Here is a 17,898-nt window from a genome sequence, read left to right on the forward strand (position 1 = left end):
TTGGTATAAAGGCGGAAAATCACAAAGTAACACAGAAAAAAATTACTTCAGTCTAGCTGGATATTGTTAGATCTAAAATGGTGGTGTCTGAAAAAGCTTACTAGTTTGAATCCAAACTATAATCAACCTTTCTCATTTTTGTGAACAAATTGTGGATTACTATCTATAAACCCTTCATGAAAGATGTCAAGATAGTGAAAGAATGAATATGCAAATATAATATATAAATGCATATTAATAAAACATATACATGAACATATGCTAATTTGAATATATACATATTACATATTCTATATATATAATTTATAGTAAATCATTTGTGGGTTAGCAAGAGCATTGAGGCATTAACTCCTAAGTGTATGGAAAATATCTCTGCAACACTAAAGCACTGTTGAACCCCCTTTTGAAACAGGCTGAAAGGAAACACACCAGCTTTCTTCCCTCTATAAAAACAGCATTACTCTTTATGGCAAATTTATTTCTGCCCTGTATAACTCTTGTGCTCACTTATATATTTGTTCCACAAGTGTTTCTTAAGTGTCTAAAACATTTATGGCATGGTGGTAAAAGTAGGGATTATTAAAATACACATACTAAATATGTCTATTATTTTAAAATACTTTGTAAAACATCTGGGAGAGAGGGGGAAAACAGGGATGAAAGAACTAACTTTAAAAAAAGAAAGAAAGAAAGAAAGAAAGAAAGAAAGAAAGAAAGAAAGAAAGAAAGAAAAAAGAAAGAAAGAAAGAAAGAAAGAAAGAAAGAAAGAAAGAAAGAAAGAAAGAAAGAAAGAAAGAAAGAAAGAAAGAAAGAAAGAAAGAAAGAAAGAAAGGAAGAGAGAAAGAGAGAAAGAGAGAAAGAAAGAAAGAAAGAAAGAAAGAAAGAAAGAAAGAAAGAAAGAAAGAAAGAAAGAAAGAAAGAAAGAAAGAAAGAAAGAAAGAAAGAAGAAAGAAAGAAAGAAACTTTTATACAAATTCAATCCTGAGTGCCTAACAGAGTCCACTTCAAGAAACCATACATTCTGCCCTGGGGAGATGAAAATGAAGTACTTAAAGACTGTACAGGCACCAGTTATTTTAGTAGTAATTCTTGTATATTAATTCAGGCTTCAACAAGACATCTAGAAAACTTTATCATGCATACATATTCTTTAAGTATTTTTATTATCTTGATTTTTAAAATATTCTTAAGGAATTTTTCCCTTATAGTTCTTTCTTCTATCATCCTGTATTTCATATACCACATAGCCAGAGTACCCGACACCATTAGCTTTCCTGAAGGGATCAACAACTGAATCTACTTGACAAAAATCAGAAGAGATATTTGGATTTATTGAGGCCAAATAAAACATCTCTAGATTTTCTCTCTCCTTCTAGCTACCATGTACACACTGGTGCTCAAAGAAAATTCAGTGTAACCCTCTTTCTTAGGACCAAAATTTCATTTAAAATCCAATGATTTGGTTATAGTTATGTCTCCATTTATGGCTTAAGCTCCTACTAGGAAATTCCAAGATTCTAAATGTAAATTGCTATGCCACAGATAAACAGGTTAGTATATTCCTGGTGGAATTTTCGGTAAAGCATATTACTCTTCTTTCTTCAGGTGTGATATTGCATGTAAGAGAGGGGACTGAAGATCGTTCTGTAAAAGAATCTTCCACCAGAAAAATCCAATTTGATAGTTCTTTGATATTCTTAGTAAAATAGATAGGCATACATTTTTTTGACAACTGGTCAACATTCTAGGAGTCTTACTGCTATCAGTAGTATATATATTACTATTATTTATTAATGGCCAAGGAAGTGATGGGCACTGTAGTGGCTAGCTCTTAAGTATTACTAATCTACATTTTTCAGACAAGGTAATTGAGATTCAGAGGCTTTAGATGACCAGCCTAAATTAGCAGCTGCCAGAGAGTAGGGGAGGGGATTCAGCACTAAGCTATAATTTTTTACATTGAGGTCAGTCAGTCAATTGGTGTCTCACGGTGCACCCCCATCGCACGCATCCTTTAGTTATTGTCTCTTCCTTCTTGAGTGTGTTACTGCTAAAAATCCACTTAACCAGGCACTGTGAGTAAGAAAATCAAGAGTCTGGGACTTACAATTCAAATGCATTGCCTACTCTGATTTATATAAAGTCTTTGAGTTTCCCTATATACTGAATGGAAGCAATTCATGGAAACTGCTTTTGTGAGGAATAGGTTTTATAAGAATTCCATGTTAGGAAATAAAGTGAAAACTGAGGGTTTCTCACATGTTTGGGAAAATATTCTTCTTACAGGGAGCTTTATCCAAGTTGTCCACTATTGTGTAGGAAAGGTTCCAGTTATTCCTCCACATGTGGGATGGCAAAAGGCATCCACTCAAAGAAAACAGCATGTAAAAGGCCTGGATACATGAAAGGCTTTATCCTATAAATGATGAAAGAACTAGTTTTCTACCCTGAAAAATGACGAATAGGTAGAGATATGGCTAAAAGGAAGCAGGTCCATTTTGAAGGGTCTTTTCTGCCTATCTAAAAGGGGAGGATGTCACATTAAATGTGTGAGAGAGAGAGAGAAAGAGAGAGAGTGTGTGTGTGTGTGTGTGTGTGTGTGTGTGTGTGTGTTTATGTGTGTCTATGCTCAGAGATGGGCAATTCAGGCTTCTCAAGAATAGCATGGCCAAATTTGCTCTATGGAGATTATATTAGAGTGGGAGGTGATTTGGAGAGGTACGCTATTATTGCAGGGATTAGGGAGATGGAAATAAAAATAGGATTGGGATACTTTACAGATCTATTTAATTTGTACTTAACAATGACCTTATAGCTTGCCAGTTCTAAAACCTAAACCAAACCAAACCCCCAAAAGTAATAATTTATTTGCTGTCTGTCAGAAAGTATGCTATTAGTAAACTTTGCTAGAAATTTATTTTCCTTTTTACCTCCAAGGCGTCTTTTTATCCTTCTATGTTTCTCTTCTTTCCTGAAAGTGGCTCAAAAATCAGCATTAAACTTAGGATGTTATGTATGGCATTTATGTCATGAATTCACGCAGGACACTGAATGGATAAATGGGGAGTAGTCATCTGTTTGAGTTAACCATAGTTGCTAATAAGAGTCAACTGGTAGGAAATCTTCATTTAGAGAAGACAAATCCATACTATTCTGGAGATTTAAACTTCTCACTTTCTCAAAGAATTTCATTCAACATATAAGTTGTTTTGGCCAAATAATTAGCAAACCTTTTATGGCAAAATTCCATCTAAATTATGAAACTGGATTGTAATTGGTAAAATCAATTTCTTGAATAATGTCACAGGAGGATGGATATCTACCAAAGAAGAAAAAGAAAGAAAAATCTCATTCAATAGTCAAACTAGCCATGATTTTTTTAAGATATAACAGCTTAGAGATGGGCAGTGAGCATTAATTAAAACACAATAAACTAGTGCATAACTCTTTATAACAATATAATAGTACCCTCATAGCAAACATTTCCCTTTTACAGAGGCAATTTTACATCTTTGGTAAAGCCTCGCTCAGAAATGTAATTCTAGAACCACATTTTGCCATATGGCAGTTTACCATTTGACAACATAATTCATCTATGGAAAATAAGACCTTCTCTACATGTTCTAAGCCACTATCTCCATATGGTAAATGAAAAGCTTATTACATTGAAATCAGGGCATGTAGGATAAAAATAGTGACTACAGCATTAAAGTTCTGCTTGCTTCGAGAATTATACTGCCCCAGATGCATCTTTCACTGTTCTCCTGCCTTATGCTCCAGCCACTCCAAACTATTTACATGTTCAAAATACACTCGTATTTGGCTTCCTACCTATGCACAAGCTGTTCCACTTTCCTGAAACAATCCTGTCTTCGGTCCCTCCCCTTTGCTTAGCTAACTCCTATTCAACCTGAAGTTTTCATCCACTACTAACTGGGTTAGGTACAACTTTCATTATTAGCACTGCATGTTATATCCAACATGGCAATTAATATTCACATTGTAATTCAAAGTATCTTGTTTTTCTCCCCTATCAGATGGAAACATCCCTGAATGTAGAGAAAAACTCTGATTTTTACTTCACACTTAGAGTGCATTGAATGACTAAATGTATAAATAAGTAATTGACAGGAATGAATGAATGAGTAGGTGAATACTAACTTAGGTAAGATTGCATTGTACTTATTATAGGCAACCTCATCTGACACTTAAATTGTGCCATCTACTGACAAACATCCCTAAATATTCTTTATTGCCAGCCTACCCGAGTGCATAAGTAATAGGCCCTGGTATGTATTTCAGTTAATTGTACCTTGCTAGATTAGACTCTTTGATCCAGATCATTGACACTCAAACTTTAATATGCATAGATATCACTTGAGTGAAAAAATACTGAAAGTCCGTATTTGTGGTTCTACCATTATAGATTCTAGCTAAATAGGTCTAAAACAGGATCAAGAATTATGACTTCTTAAAAAATATTTAAGATAAGTCTCATATAGGTGATTCAGGGACTGTATTTTGACAGACTTCTCCACTAAAAAAGAAAGGTGCTTGGTGGGACATATCCTGCCATGCATGAAGCCATGTAAGTTTGAACTGTTGCTCTTTGAGGCCAGTATGAAGTATCTTTTAAAAAATAGTCTAGAATTTTCTAAGGACAAATATGAAAGGAAAGTTTCTTTCCTCTTTTAAAATATACGTATTCCATCTCATTTTAATCCTCACAACAATAAGTTCTTAGGTTTAAATCCTTATTTAAACTTTTCTAAAAAGAAAAGCAATTGATATTTTTTGTTCTTTAAAATAAGACAGCAGGCTCTTAAAGAGATTAAGGGACTTGAGAGAATTCAAAAAAGTAAGCAGTAAAACGGTAACCTGGAACACTTTAATTCCAGAATTTGTGTCCATTCTTCTCCCACCTTACTACATTGGATACCTGGGAAGCATAATGTGTTAACCACAACCTATCTGTCTAATGACAAGAATCCCAGAAACCCAGTTAGTTGTAATAGTCAAGGTAGTTGATTGTAGTAATCATAAAAAGGCCAAAAGGAGTTAATTGATGATGAATCTGAGGAGCAGAGCTCTGAATTGTGCCAGACCCTGCACATGTGGGCTGTGGCCAATGAAGGCAAAAATGCTTTGTGTGTCCAGTGAGACCAAGTAAAGTAACTACTTGACACTGATCATGCATCAAACCTTGAGCTTACCAGCAATGATCTCATCCTTGGTGATAAGACATTCTACTTGTCTTCAAAGTTTATAGTCTATTAAGGAAGAGAGATGAGTAAATAAAATAAATTATCATGAATGCAAAAATGGAGATCCTGGAGGAACTTTAGAGAGTCCACAAAATGATGCCAAACAGATAAACCAAGATAACTCCATGAAGAAGATAGTGTCTAAACACAACTGGGATGGTAAAACACTCCACTTTATTCAAGTCTCCACTCTTGTAAAGCTGTGGGGCTTTCTGTCCAACAAACTCTCTCAGCAGGATTAAGCCAAGGATTCAATTTCATTTTAATTGTGTTAAATCCCAGAAGACTCGAAAAATTGCAAATGTAGTCCCTGTGGTGAAAGACTGTACCAGTATCCTCTTCATGCTTAACTGAAGCAGATATAAAACCCACTAATTAACAGAGGCAAAAAGAGTAATTTAAGTTTTTATTTAATTGAAAGCTCATAACTTACAACACAACAATTACTTAATTAGATCATTCTTATATTAATCTCTCTCCCTATGCTTCTATTCTTGTGTTTAATTTCCATCAAGTTAGCTCACCATACCTTGGGATTTAATAAAGTTTTCTTAACTCATTTTTGTATAGACAACCATTGTTCTACATATTCAGGAAGTGGGTTCTACAGAATCTATCTTGAGTACCCATTATATAGATAGAGAAGAAATAGCTGAAAAATAATTATATAAGAATAAAAGGATGATTTCAATTTTTTTTGACCCTTCTTTCTTCTTCCAAAATTTTCTATCCCCAAACTCTCAGCTCTGAGAGTGGATTTGGAAGTTATTTGAATTCTCATTGTTGTAAAATATGACAATACTCTCTGACAGAGGGACTGCATCTTTGTTCATAATATTAGAAATAGATACAGAGTTATCCTTAGTGATCTTTGCACCAAGGTTATGACTATGGCCTCTGTTCCAAAGATAAGGAATTTCTTTAAAACACATAGCACATACACCAACTCTTCTGTCATTTGATTGATTCAGAATGCTCTCCTATATACTTGGTGTCAATTTTCCTTATTCTTTACCAAATGATAGCATTGTTGTATATACATGACTAGAATTGCATGGGGGTGGGGGGAGCTGGACTGTGGAAGAATTGGGTAAGGAGTCCTTTTCAATTTTAAGTTTACTACCAAGTTTAAATTATATCACATAATTTATATTATAAAATAATGCAGCAACACAATAGAAAACCTGGGAAGTGTAATATGAAAAACAAATAGGCTTACCACTGTAACCCAAGGAGTCACAATTTTTGATGTTTTTTAATAATAATATCTCAATGATTAATCACACCATTATCACTTTGTAGCATAAGCATTTATCCATGTCTCCTGCAGAACTTTGTTCACTCACATCTTCTATCTCTCTATATCCATACCTTTCTTTATTTCTCTTTCTCTCTCTCCTGCATCTTCAGTCTTTTCTTTGTCAATCTCCACTTCATTCATTATTGTTCAGTTTACCATTATTTGGTTTTGGGCCTCAATCCTCTACTGAAATCATTCAAAGGCCAAAAATGACTTCATACTTTCATAAATGCAATGGATACTTGCAGTTCTTATCCTTAATTTATTTTAGGGATGAAACAGAAGATAGGGATAGTTAGGCAAAATGTTATTAGAATCAGGAGCAAGGAGTAAAATGGAACATGTTAGAAATCTTGAGATGACATAGTTTAAATGTTCTAAATTGTCTGCATTTTTGCACTATGATTCTTTTTTTCAAGACTGAAGAGTTACGGAGTCAGGAACAGAGAAAATGATCATGCAGATATGATAGAATAAAGTTGGCCTGTTCTTCATTCTTTGTCTTTTGGACTTGAAAGCTTAGGACTAGTAGTACTATAAACAACAGCCTCATTTTTTTGTCTCAGACTCATGGTCTCTCCCCTAGTTCGGGCCCCATTAGTAAGCTATGTTAACAATTGCAGTATCTTCTAACCTAGTCTCCAGACAATTCTCTCACTAACCGAAGCTCACAATCATGAGATTGGTCTTTCACATGCAGAAGTGCTATATCTAAAATGGCCAACGTTTTATCACTTCAACACAACTGTGGTAATAATTTCGTGGTGTTTTGCTTTACATAATTGTACTTCTATTACATAGATTAGTATTTGCCCTATTATTATCACTTTGCATTAGTATAAGCATTCCCCCAAGGTTCCCAAGAATGCAGGAATAGGAAAGACTTATCAGAGAACTTAAATGAGTGTTGTTTCAATGCTATCAGAACCCTTATTTTAGAAACTCAGTAATTACAAGGTACAGATAATGGATATTAATAACTAAGATCATGCACTGTGGAGCCAGACTTCCAGGATTCAAATCTTGCCTCAAACTACCTACTCTGTGACTTAACAAGCAGTTTGACTCTCCTGTACCACAGTATCTATATTGAAGAAGATACAATATTTATGGTTGTTGTGAAGATTAGGTAACGTATTACTGGTAAGCAATATAGGTGTTTAAAACAGTGTCTGGCACAAGGTAAGACATAGTTACTAACTATATATAGTAACACATACATATACATATATTATAAACATATAATATTACTGCATCTATATGTATTACACATATATATGTATGATGCAAGTAACATTATTGTATCTGGAAAACATGAAAAAAATACACACATTACATTTTATGGGAGGAAGCAATTTAGTATAGTATAACAAATAAGGACTGGATTTCAGACCTCATATCTAATTTAGTCCTAATAATAGTTATTGTGTAACTTTGGGCAAATCTCCCTAACTAGCTAATTACAATAGCAATTATATTCTACAGATTTCATGGATGAAGAAACTAAGGTTTACAGAGCCTCTTGACGAATGTTTCACAAATGGAAAATGAAGCCAAGGACTCAAAGGCATTATCCTTTAACATTGCTGCCTCTGTAAAATACATGTTTGAGTCAAGTCATCTTAAAAATTCTTTAAGAAACATCAACTACACAATAGTGTAAAATACACATTACACAATAATGTAAAATAGCAACTTCAACTATGAGTAAATGAATATGGTTGTCCTACTCAATTAAAATTTATTAAGTGAAACTTTATTTAACTCTTTTTAATATAGACACTCCTGCTAACAACATAAAATCATGTCTGCTGAGAACAAAAATACTATCCTTTCCGTTACTGTGAAATTCATTTTTCTTTCTCTATTTCTTAACATAGACATTTAAGGATTGTTCTTTTTTTCTTCCTTCCTGCTTGTTTGACTGTGATGGAAAATATATAATGAAAACCTTTTTACTGTCAAGAACTGTTCCAGTGTATTCAGAAGCTCTGTTAGTAACAATAGATATCTTTATGTCAAAATTACCTTTATCGAGATACTTCCTCTTTCTTCTTTGATTCAAAAGCGTGTTTTACAATAGCAGCACCATGCCTACATTAAGCATAAACTTCAGGAAGTACAACTGAATAGCATAATATGTTCAGTGCCAAAGTTCACACTTTCTTGAACCTTAGAAATATCACCCTCCCTTGCAGGTTTCAAAAAGTGTCTCTTTACCAGGAATATAACAAAGCTTCAAAGGTTCCAGAGTCAGGCTCCAGGCTCCTGTAATTGGAGGGTGGATATCTTCTCACTGAAAACAGTGCCCAAAATAGAACAGAAATAAGCCAGATGGTCCTGACTAGAAACTCAATGAGAAAGCTTATATATTAATAAATCCCCAGTTATGAATTAAAGATAAACATTATTTAATGTAGAAATATCATTACAGTCCAAGGAGAACTGATGAAACTAGAAACAACTTCAGAAATATTTAAGCCAAGTGTTTCTATTTTAATCAAGGAAACTGAAGTCCAGAGAGGTTAATGAGGTACTGTCTTGCAGCAAATTCAGGGAAAAACAGAAACTGGAACTCAGTAGTTCAGATTCTTATTACAATGTAACTAAATACATGTTTTTCATAATCTGCCATTTAGCATGTAAAACTAGAATCCTGCCAGCCTACCAGAGATTGCCATCCTATTGATATTAGACATTTTGCTCTGCTTTTATTTTTAGGTGAACTAAAATGGAGCATTCATGAACACTTTATTGCACATCAAGCTGTTAAAAATGTATGTTCAAGCTAAAACTGAAGTGGGAGAAACTGTGTCGGTGATGCTAACAGGGAAACTGTCATGTCACTACAGGAAAGGGGATTAACATTTTCAAATCTAAAAGTAAGCAAAAAGTGACTTTTCCTGCTTAGTAGTTTAAAGGTCTCTCTTCTTGGTGCAAGTAGTAAGGATGCAACCACCAGAAAGAGAACTAATTCCACGTAGGGAACTTGAAGATCTCTTGGATCAGGGATTGAGAGCTATGACATCCTGAGTCACACTCAAATTTCTCAGATTAGTTTACAAGAAAGCAAAGCAAAGACTGTATAAAAATCATAATGCAGACTGAGAATATCAATACTGCACTTGGGACAAGTGAATAAAGACAGAGATACATTGTGTTGTAAAGACTTCACCATGAGAATATAAAATCCAGCTAAAAATCTGATGATGTGAAATGGCAGCAATATGTCATTAGCAGAAAAAACAGAATGAACCAACACAAATATATTATTCCACTGGCCAGATAGGTTGCAAATTATTCCCAGCTGGTTTCTTTGCTTTAGGAACCAAAGAATGATAGAGTTATCATTCGTTAGAACCTGAGAGCCATTAAGTATGGTTAAAATTAAAACCGTTAAAATTGCATAGGTGTGCATTAATAAATGCAATTTTTGTGGAAGTAGATTTTTCAAATTTTGGGTTTAGTCATTTAAAAAATTACCTGTAATCTTCATAACTACGTGAGTTTAAAACATTCACGTTGGGGCACCTAAATGGCTCAGTTAAGTGTCCAACCCTTGATTTCAGCTCATGTCATGATCTCAGGCTCATGAGATCAAGCCCCATGTCAGGCTCCACACTCACTGTGAAGTCTAGTTGGGATTTTCTCTCTCTCTCTTCCTCTGCCCCTCCCCTATGCTCTAAATAAATAAAGAAACCATTAAATAAATAAAATCTTGAAAAAAATATCCATGTCACCCCCTTGATGTTAAAGATATACAGATATCAAGACTGGGTAGATCTTATCTCTACAGAAACATACACACAAACACAAAAAAGAAACCCCACCTAAGATAGCAGAACTCTATGCTATATATCATAAACGTACACAATGCATACACACACATACAACTGTTCTATGAATTCCATCTGGGAGTCCTCTATATTACTGTAAAATTAGAAAATCAGAGACTGAGAAGCAAATGTCACATAATCCAATCCTGCAACTCAAAACCTAGAGGTATGTGGCTGTTCAGCCTCTTTTTGACAGTTGGAAAAATCTAGTTTTGTGTACCCTACTCTGTAACTGTTTGAACAGAGGGTGTTTAGATTTTGATAGCTATTATATAGATCTGGTTTTGCTTTATTTTTTTTGTAAACACTATTATTATTTTGTAAAGATATTTCCTGTGTTGATTTTCTCTATTTGAACTCACAAAACTTTTATTTTAATGACACATGGTGACATTTGATGCAAAACATTTATCTAATTTCTATATTTTCTCTTTATTTTCAAAGTAATCATCTCAGTAGTATAAATTAGACTGTATTACAAATTAAAATTACATGCACATACATGTATACAATGAAAATTATATATATAACATATATAATAGGGAACTCTGTATGTTATAGAGAACCCTAATTATGATGGCATATGTACACTAACTGCTAGAAGTAACTGCCAGCTAGAGAAAATAGAAATCATACAATGGCTAAAGTTCACTCTAGCTTTCTGTAGAAATTTTAATGAAAATTTAAATAGAGATTATAAATCAGTATTATATACCAACTTAATTAACTATTAGAAGCAATTTTGAGGAAGCATCTAGGACTCTATCTGATTGCAGGAAAAGATGTTGCCTGTGAAACATATGCCTGCCATTGGTTGATGAAAGAGAAAATCAGGCCATATACCCATGTAATGACAATCTAAGAAAATGACAGAGCATCATTATATGTTCAGAATTATGTTTTAACAGGTGCAAAATTTCTTGAGAAACACCAATCATGACTCTTGTTCTCACAGACCTTGGATTTATTGAAACGTTCTATGTGTAAGAAGCAACCAGAACATATAAAGTTGCATATAAGAGTGATTTCTGCAATATATACCAGATATGCTATAAAGGTTCAGAGGCCTATAAAAGTAAAAGCTTATAAGGCAGTACTTTGGCATGGTTATTGGACTAAAAAGATAGCTATTCAGGACCTTAATAAAGACTGTGCAAATGAAAGAGTTGCTAATGTTTAATAAAAAAAGTAGAAAGTGAGAATTTTAAATTAACATTTTAAATGTAAATTTACATTAACATCCCAAATCATCAAATACCTAGGGAAATCTAATGAAAAAATGTACAAGCTCTTTAAACTGAAAACCCAAATCATTGCTGAAAAAACTTAAATATGATCGAAATAAATTGAAAAATATAGAATACTCACGAATTGTAAGAATCGAAAATTGTGACGATGTTAATTCTCAAATTGTCCTAGAGATTTAGTGAAATCTCAATTAGAATGCAGATATATATATATATATATATATATATATACATGTTTGTGTGAAAATTGACAAACTATTTCTTATTTTTATTTATTTTTCTTATTTTAGTTGATACACAATGTTATATAGTTTCAGGCATACAACATAGTGATTCAACTTCTCTATACATTATTTTGTGCTCACCACAAGTGTAACTACCATCTGTCACCATACAATGCTAATACAATACCATTGACCATATTCCCTATGTTGTGTCCCTTTTATTCCTGTGACTTACTCATTCCACAACTGGAAGCCTGTATCTCCCATTCTCCTTGTTTGCCCATCTTCCATACAAACTATTCTTAACTATGTTTTATAGAAAGGCAAAGCACCAAAAAGAGTCAAGACAATCTTCAAGAACAAGACTAGAAAACTTGCACTACCATATTTCAGATTTACTATAATTAAGACCATATTGTAGTGAGACGAGGATAGAAATTAAGATCAACAGAAAGAATATAGAAGGGTTTTTTTTATGCACACTTGTAAGGTAATTTGATTTGTAACAAAGGTGTCACTGCAATTCAGTGAGGAGAGGATAACACTTTGAATTAATGTCGTGGAAAAAGATTGATATTTGTGTGGAAAAAAAATTTTTGACCTTTACCTCAGACCATTCATAACATTTAAATAAAAATGGAGTTTAGGGGCAGCCCGGGTGGCTCAGCAGTTTAGCGCCACCTTTGGCCCAGGACATGATCCTGGAGTCCCGGGATCGAGTCCCACGTCAGGCTGCCGGGATGGAGCCTGTATCTCCCTCTGCCTGTTTCTCTGCCCCTCTCTCGATCTCTCTCTGTCTTTCATGAATAAATAAATAAATAAATCTTTTTTTTTAAAAAATGGAGTTTAGGCCCAAAAGGTAAAACCTAAAAGAAATGAAGCTTCTAAAAAAAAGCAATGAAAAATATTCTGGTGACCCCAGAATCAGTAAAATTTTTAAGATAATAAGCAAAATCAAAATAGACATTGATGAATAGGGTTTATTAAAATTAAAATGCAAATACTTTTAAAAACACAACATTAATAACATGAATATGCAAGCTATAGGCTGGGAGAATATATTGTGCATGTGTGTGTGTGTGTGTGTGTGTGTGTGTGTGTGTGTATCCAAAAGAAAACTCTAACATATATAAAAAATCATTACAAATCACTATCAATAAGAAAAAGATATGAAAAATATGAGCAAAAGCCCAAGTAAGTGCTTCAAAACCGTGCTTTTTCTAGTCTATAGAGCACTTTCAAATTCAGGGCATTCTCTAAACATGTGCAAAGATGTTCAACATCACTAGCTGTCAAGGAAATGAAAATTAAAACCATGCGCAGTTTTACACAGACATCAGAATGGCAAAATGCAAAAAAAATTGATAATATTGTTGGTAAGGTTATAAAGTAACTAACAGTGTTATAGTGGGATATTACATATAACATATTATTTACCTATTCTAATCTCTATCTCTATCATCTATCTATTTATCTAGCAGGATTATAAATTGTCATAATCACTTGATTATCTGTTCTACACAAGCTAAATAGATGCCTATAGTATGGAGTAGTTATCTAAGTATATACCCATGAGAACTGAGGGCTTTTATGAACCAAAACACATATGGAAGGGATATTTATAACAGTTTTAACATAATAGTCAAAACCCTGGAGAAAAATAAAATATCCATTGTGGGACCCAGGAAATTTAACAAAAATCCCCTACCCCTGGACAAGCAGAGCAGGACTGACTCCATTTTGTGCTGCACCCGCCTTGTGCCAACCTGCTTAGGGCACTGCCCCACCCTAGTCAAGCCCAGGGCACACCCTAATCGGAAATCGGCTCAGTGATAGGCCAGTTCAAATAGATACTTTAGGGTAAAATGTAACTCAATCGGCCACCTGCGAGTGTCCATACCAGCATGACTGTGCAACTTTCTGCATATCCCATTGGCCACTGGCCCCTATAAAGTTGCTAAGCCTTTTAGTCTTGGGGTCCAAGTCCCTGCTCCGCTGTGTTGGGTACACTTGGACCAAGCTCAAGCTTGTAAATAAACCTTTGTGTGTTTGCATCGGTGTCGGCTCCTTGGTGGTTTCTCGGATTCGCAATCTTGGGCACAACATCCATCCATTCCATCAACAGTGGAATAAATTCATAAAATAGAATATTACATAGACATTTTTAGAAATAAGAGATACTATTTACATACACAAAAACATGCGTGAATCTCATAGACACTATGTTGAGTAGAAAAAAATAAAACAAAAAAAAAGAAAGAAAAAACATAAAACAAAGTACACATTGTAAGTCTATTTATATCACTTAAAAAGGTTAATAGATGTCAGCAGAGCAGTTATCTTGGGTGAGAGGGTGGTGGTATTGGCTGGAAAAGGGGTGAGAAGAAACTTTCTGAGGCTCTGTAAATGCCCTAAGTGATGACTACACGGATTATATATCTGAAATAATCACTGAGCTGCACACTTAAACTAGTAAACATTATCACATGTATGAGATTATTTTATAATTACATTGTTTGCCATTGAAAATGTAGTAACATGGACTCACATTTTAAAATACACATTTATTCATGTATCCCTTTCTAGAACTCCAAGGGATCTTAGAGATCATTCAATCTAGTGTTCATCAAAATGTGATCTCTGGTCCACTTTTGGGAATCTCTTCCTCTTGAAAGCTTATACAATGTGGGCTCCTAAGATACACACTAGGAATACTGACCCAAAATCTCTGGTGATAGGACTTGGAAATCTATATTTTAAAAAGATCTCCTTCATATTATTTACATCTACTAAAGGTTGAGAACTATGAACTAATTAAACCTCTTAAGTTTTTAGTTAAAACTTTAGGCTGGTTTGGTCCAAACATATATAAGAACCACTGGTACAATCAGGTAAGGTGCAAATAACATTTGGAAAGCCTTATGCATAGCACGGATATCTTACCTCATTTTATATTCTTATAACACAACTTGGTAGCTGTTATTACCTTTAGTTTTTTCATAAAGAAATAAATTCCCAGAAATGACTTCTCACCCAACTTCAGAAAGTGTATAAAATTTTGAGCCAGCATGCAAGTTCCTGCCTTCTGACTTAGTGCCCACTATCACTAGATACGTTTCATTATGCTGTATTAGATAAGTGTTAACTGCACATTCTCCAGAGTTACCATTTTATGATTCAGATTCAAGGCTTTTGGTATGGATGGTACACAGTAAGGCAACTCAAACACAGCTACAATTTAAAATATATATATATTGGAAATAGCAGCACTATGGGATATATACTTGGTAATATAACCAGATGAAAAATTCTATGCCATAACCCAAATGTTTCTTGTCATATACTCTTAATTTCTCATATATTCAGTCTCAGGAATTCTTAAAATGGCATGTCTGATATTCATAGAGTTAAATCTCTCTGTACTTCACTCACAAGTTTCCTTATTTGAATCTCCACATCCAATGTTAACAAAGCATCTTGTTGTGTGAAGGCTTACCAGATAATTGCTCTTGGGTAGAAAATCTTTACATTATCCTGGAACAAAAGAAGGAGCATATGCCCAATGGGATGAAGATAAAGGATTAAATAAAATTTATCAGGAAAACAAAATAAAGGCTTATCCTTTTTAGTCCCATATTTTGAAGAAAAAGTCCCCAAGTAGCATCTCCCCTGAAACAACCTCAAACAGCCTCCACTGAAGGTCAGTGATTTTGGAACCCAGCCAATCTATGAGGAACATCTCAGAAAAAAAAAAAAAAAGAAAGAAAAAAAAAAGGCTGATAATTATACAGCACTTGTTATGTATCAGTGCTTTTAAAATCCAATTTATAGGTATTATCTCTTTTCAAATTTATAAAAACACTGAAAAACAAGTATCACTTTATTATCCTTATTTTACTAACTAAGGCACAATAGGGTGAATTAACTTGTATAGAGGTTGTTAGCTCTCTTGAATGAATCTCTCATTCTTTGCTCACACATCGTTGTGTGCATGTTTGCATTATATTATTATTATAGCTTGCCTTATATTTGAGAAGAGAAGTGACAGTGGAAGAATATCTCCCCCCAGATAGGTTTCAAGACACTTCAATGTAAATAAATGCATCAAGGTGAGAGGATAACCAGAAAATGCTGGGCTAACACCACTACTAACTACAAAAGAGTAAGTAACAATTACTGAAAACCCACATTAAGTGCTTTACTCCCTTCACAGCATCAAATCAACAAACACCTGTTTACCCTTGTTACTAGATAAAGAAACTCATTAAGTGGGAATAACTTACCCATTATGACTGAGTAAGTAAATGACAAAGCAAGAATTCAAATTCAAATTTGTCTCCAAAGCCTATGCTTACATCATCCCCGTTGCACCAAATACCAAGTAGTCCAGGTATGTTTGCCTTAAGGAAATGATGGCATGAATTCAGACTGTTTTGAATATCAAAGGGAAAAGTAAAAAGTTGTTTAAATGTGAGACGCTAGCACCAGAAGTGTGATAAGACATCACTCGGCTTCTGCTCAGGAATAAAGCTATTATTCATTTGAAAGCCTCTATTCTCAGTAGGGGGAAAAAAAAAGACAAGGAAAAAATCAGACACAGTGAGAATTTTCTACATTGACTGGATCTTCACAATCTTGCAGCAAGCAGTACCATAAACAGGAATGTCAATCAACTATAATTTCAGGACTTGGTAACATTTTCATAATGAGCACAGCAATTGGAAACACAGCTTATTTAGTATAGCTTCTTGGTACTTGGCATGTTGATCTCAGAAAAGACAAAGGGATGACATGCAACATGATAACCCTTAGATACTAGATATACATTCACTGAAGATAAATTAGCTTATCTAACTTATCAGTACCAAATACATGGATTGGGTTTATTTTTCTGGTTGAATATTATATAACAGAAGAGTATGACAGTAACTTGAACTTTGATGAGCTTTCTTGAAACAAACTCCACTAATTGTATTCATTCATTCATTCACCAAATATTTGTCATGATAAGAAAGAACCATTCTGAAGTCTGAATTTTAGCAGTCACTGAGTTTCAAAATCCTCCATTGGCTCTGCATCTCACTTGGAATTAAAATATGAAACTATGATAAGATCTTACAAAATCCAGCATGTAAGCTGCGTATTTATACCTCTATTGTGAAGTTCCTGCCATGGACTTTGATCATGCCTCCACCTCAGGCCTTTGCATCAGCAGTCTTCTTTACCAGGAATGCTTTTCTTACAGATATCAGCATGCATCGCTCTTACCTCTCTCAGACCTTTACTCACCTTATCAAGGAGTTCTTTCCTTCCACACTATTTAAAATAAACACCCTCACTCCTTCTGGTATTCTTTAAACTTCTTTTCTGTTTATTTTTTTCCCCCATAGCATGACTTACCACCTCCTATCTACAGTTTGCTTCTGTTTTTATTGTCCACCTCTTTCTTTTAGACTAAAAGACACAGGACGGTGGTGTTTGTTGTCAGGTTTATTTACTCCTCTATCCCCAACACCTGGAGCATACCTTGCACATAGGAGGCATTCAGTAAATATCTGTTTCATAAACTGGCAAATTAATGAATGGATTCATGGGAGGATCTAGGAGAAAGAAAGTCAAGCTAGCACAAGTTCAAAAGACCAAAGGCAGAAATAATCTTGTGTCTGAAGGCTAGAAACAAGGGCCGAAGCCCATGAGAATGAGAGTGGTGTGAAATGAGGGCAAAGCCATAAACAAAGACCAGGGCTTATAGAGGCCTCAGACTGTGAAAAACATTCTGGACTTCACTCTAAGTGCAGGAGGAATTCTTTAGAAGTTTGTAATGAAGAAACTGATAAGAACTAACTTGTACCTTAAAAGTTCATTCTGGCTACTATGTAAAAAGTTAAGAATGGAACCAGGGCAAATAACCCAGAGAGAAAAGCTGATGCCTTTCACAAGCAAGACAATAATGGAGAGGGTCTGGTATATTGTTGGGAAGTTTGTTTAAAAGTTCCTGAAGAGTAAGGGAACTGATTTTGCTGGAAT

General features: G+C 34.3%; 1 protein-coding gene across 2 annotated transcripts in view; it reads right to left on the reverse strand.

Annotated features, from left to right (window-relative positions):
* TENM4 (teneurin transmembrane protein 4) overlaps positions 1-17,898 on the reverse strand; it is a 2,813,748-nt gene that overhangs the window by 2,709,498 nt on the left and 86,352 nt on the right. Inside the window, exons 1-2 of one of the 2 annotated variants that reach the window (XM_072794811.1) lie at positions 8,593-8,845; positions 5,214-5,270 (exon numbers count right to left, since the gene is read on the reverse strand). The exons of the other annotated variant lie outside the window; for it this stretch is intronic. The gene's annotated coding sequence lies outside the window, so the exon portion shown is untranslated. Of the gene's footprint in view, positions 1-5,213; positions 5,271-8,592; positions 8,846-17,898 lie in introns of those variants that run through there. 2 annotated transcript variants of the gene reach the window in all.

This window comes from Canis lupus, chromosome 23, assembly GCF_048164855.1.
Source record: "Canis lupus baileyi chromosome 23, mCanLup2.hap1, whole genome shotgun sequence".
NCBI lineage: Eukaryota > Metazoa > Chordata > Mammalia > Carnivora > Canidae > Canis > Canis lupus.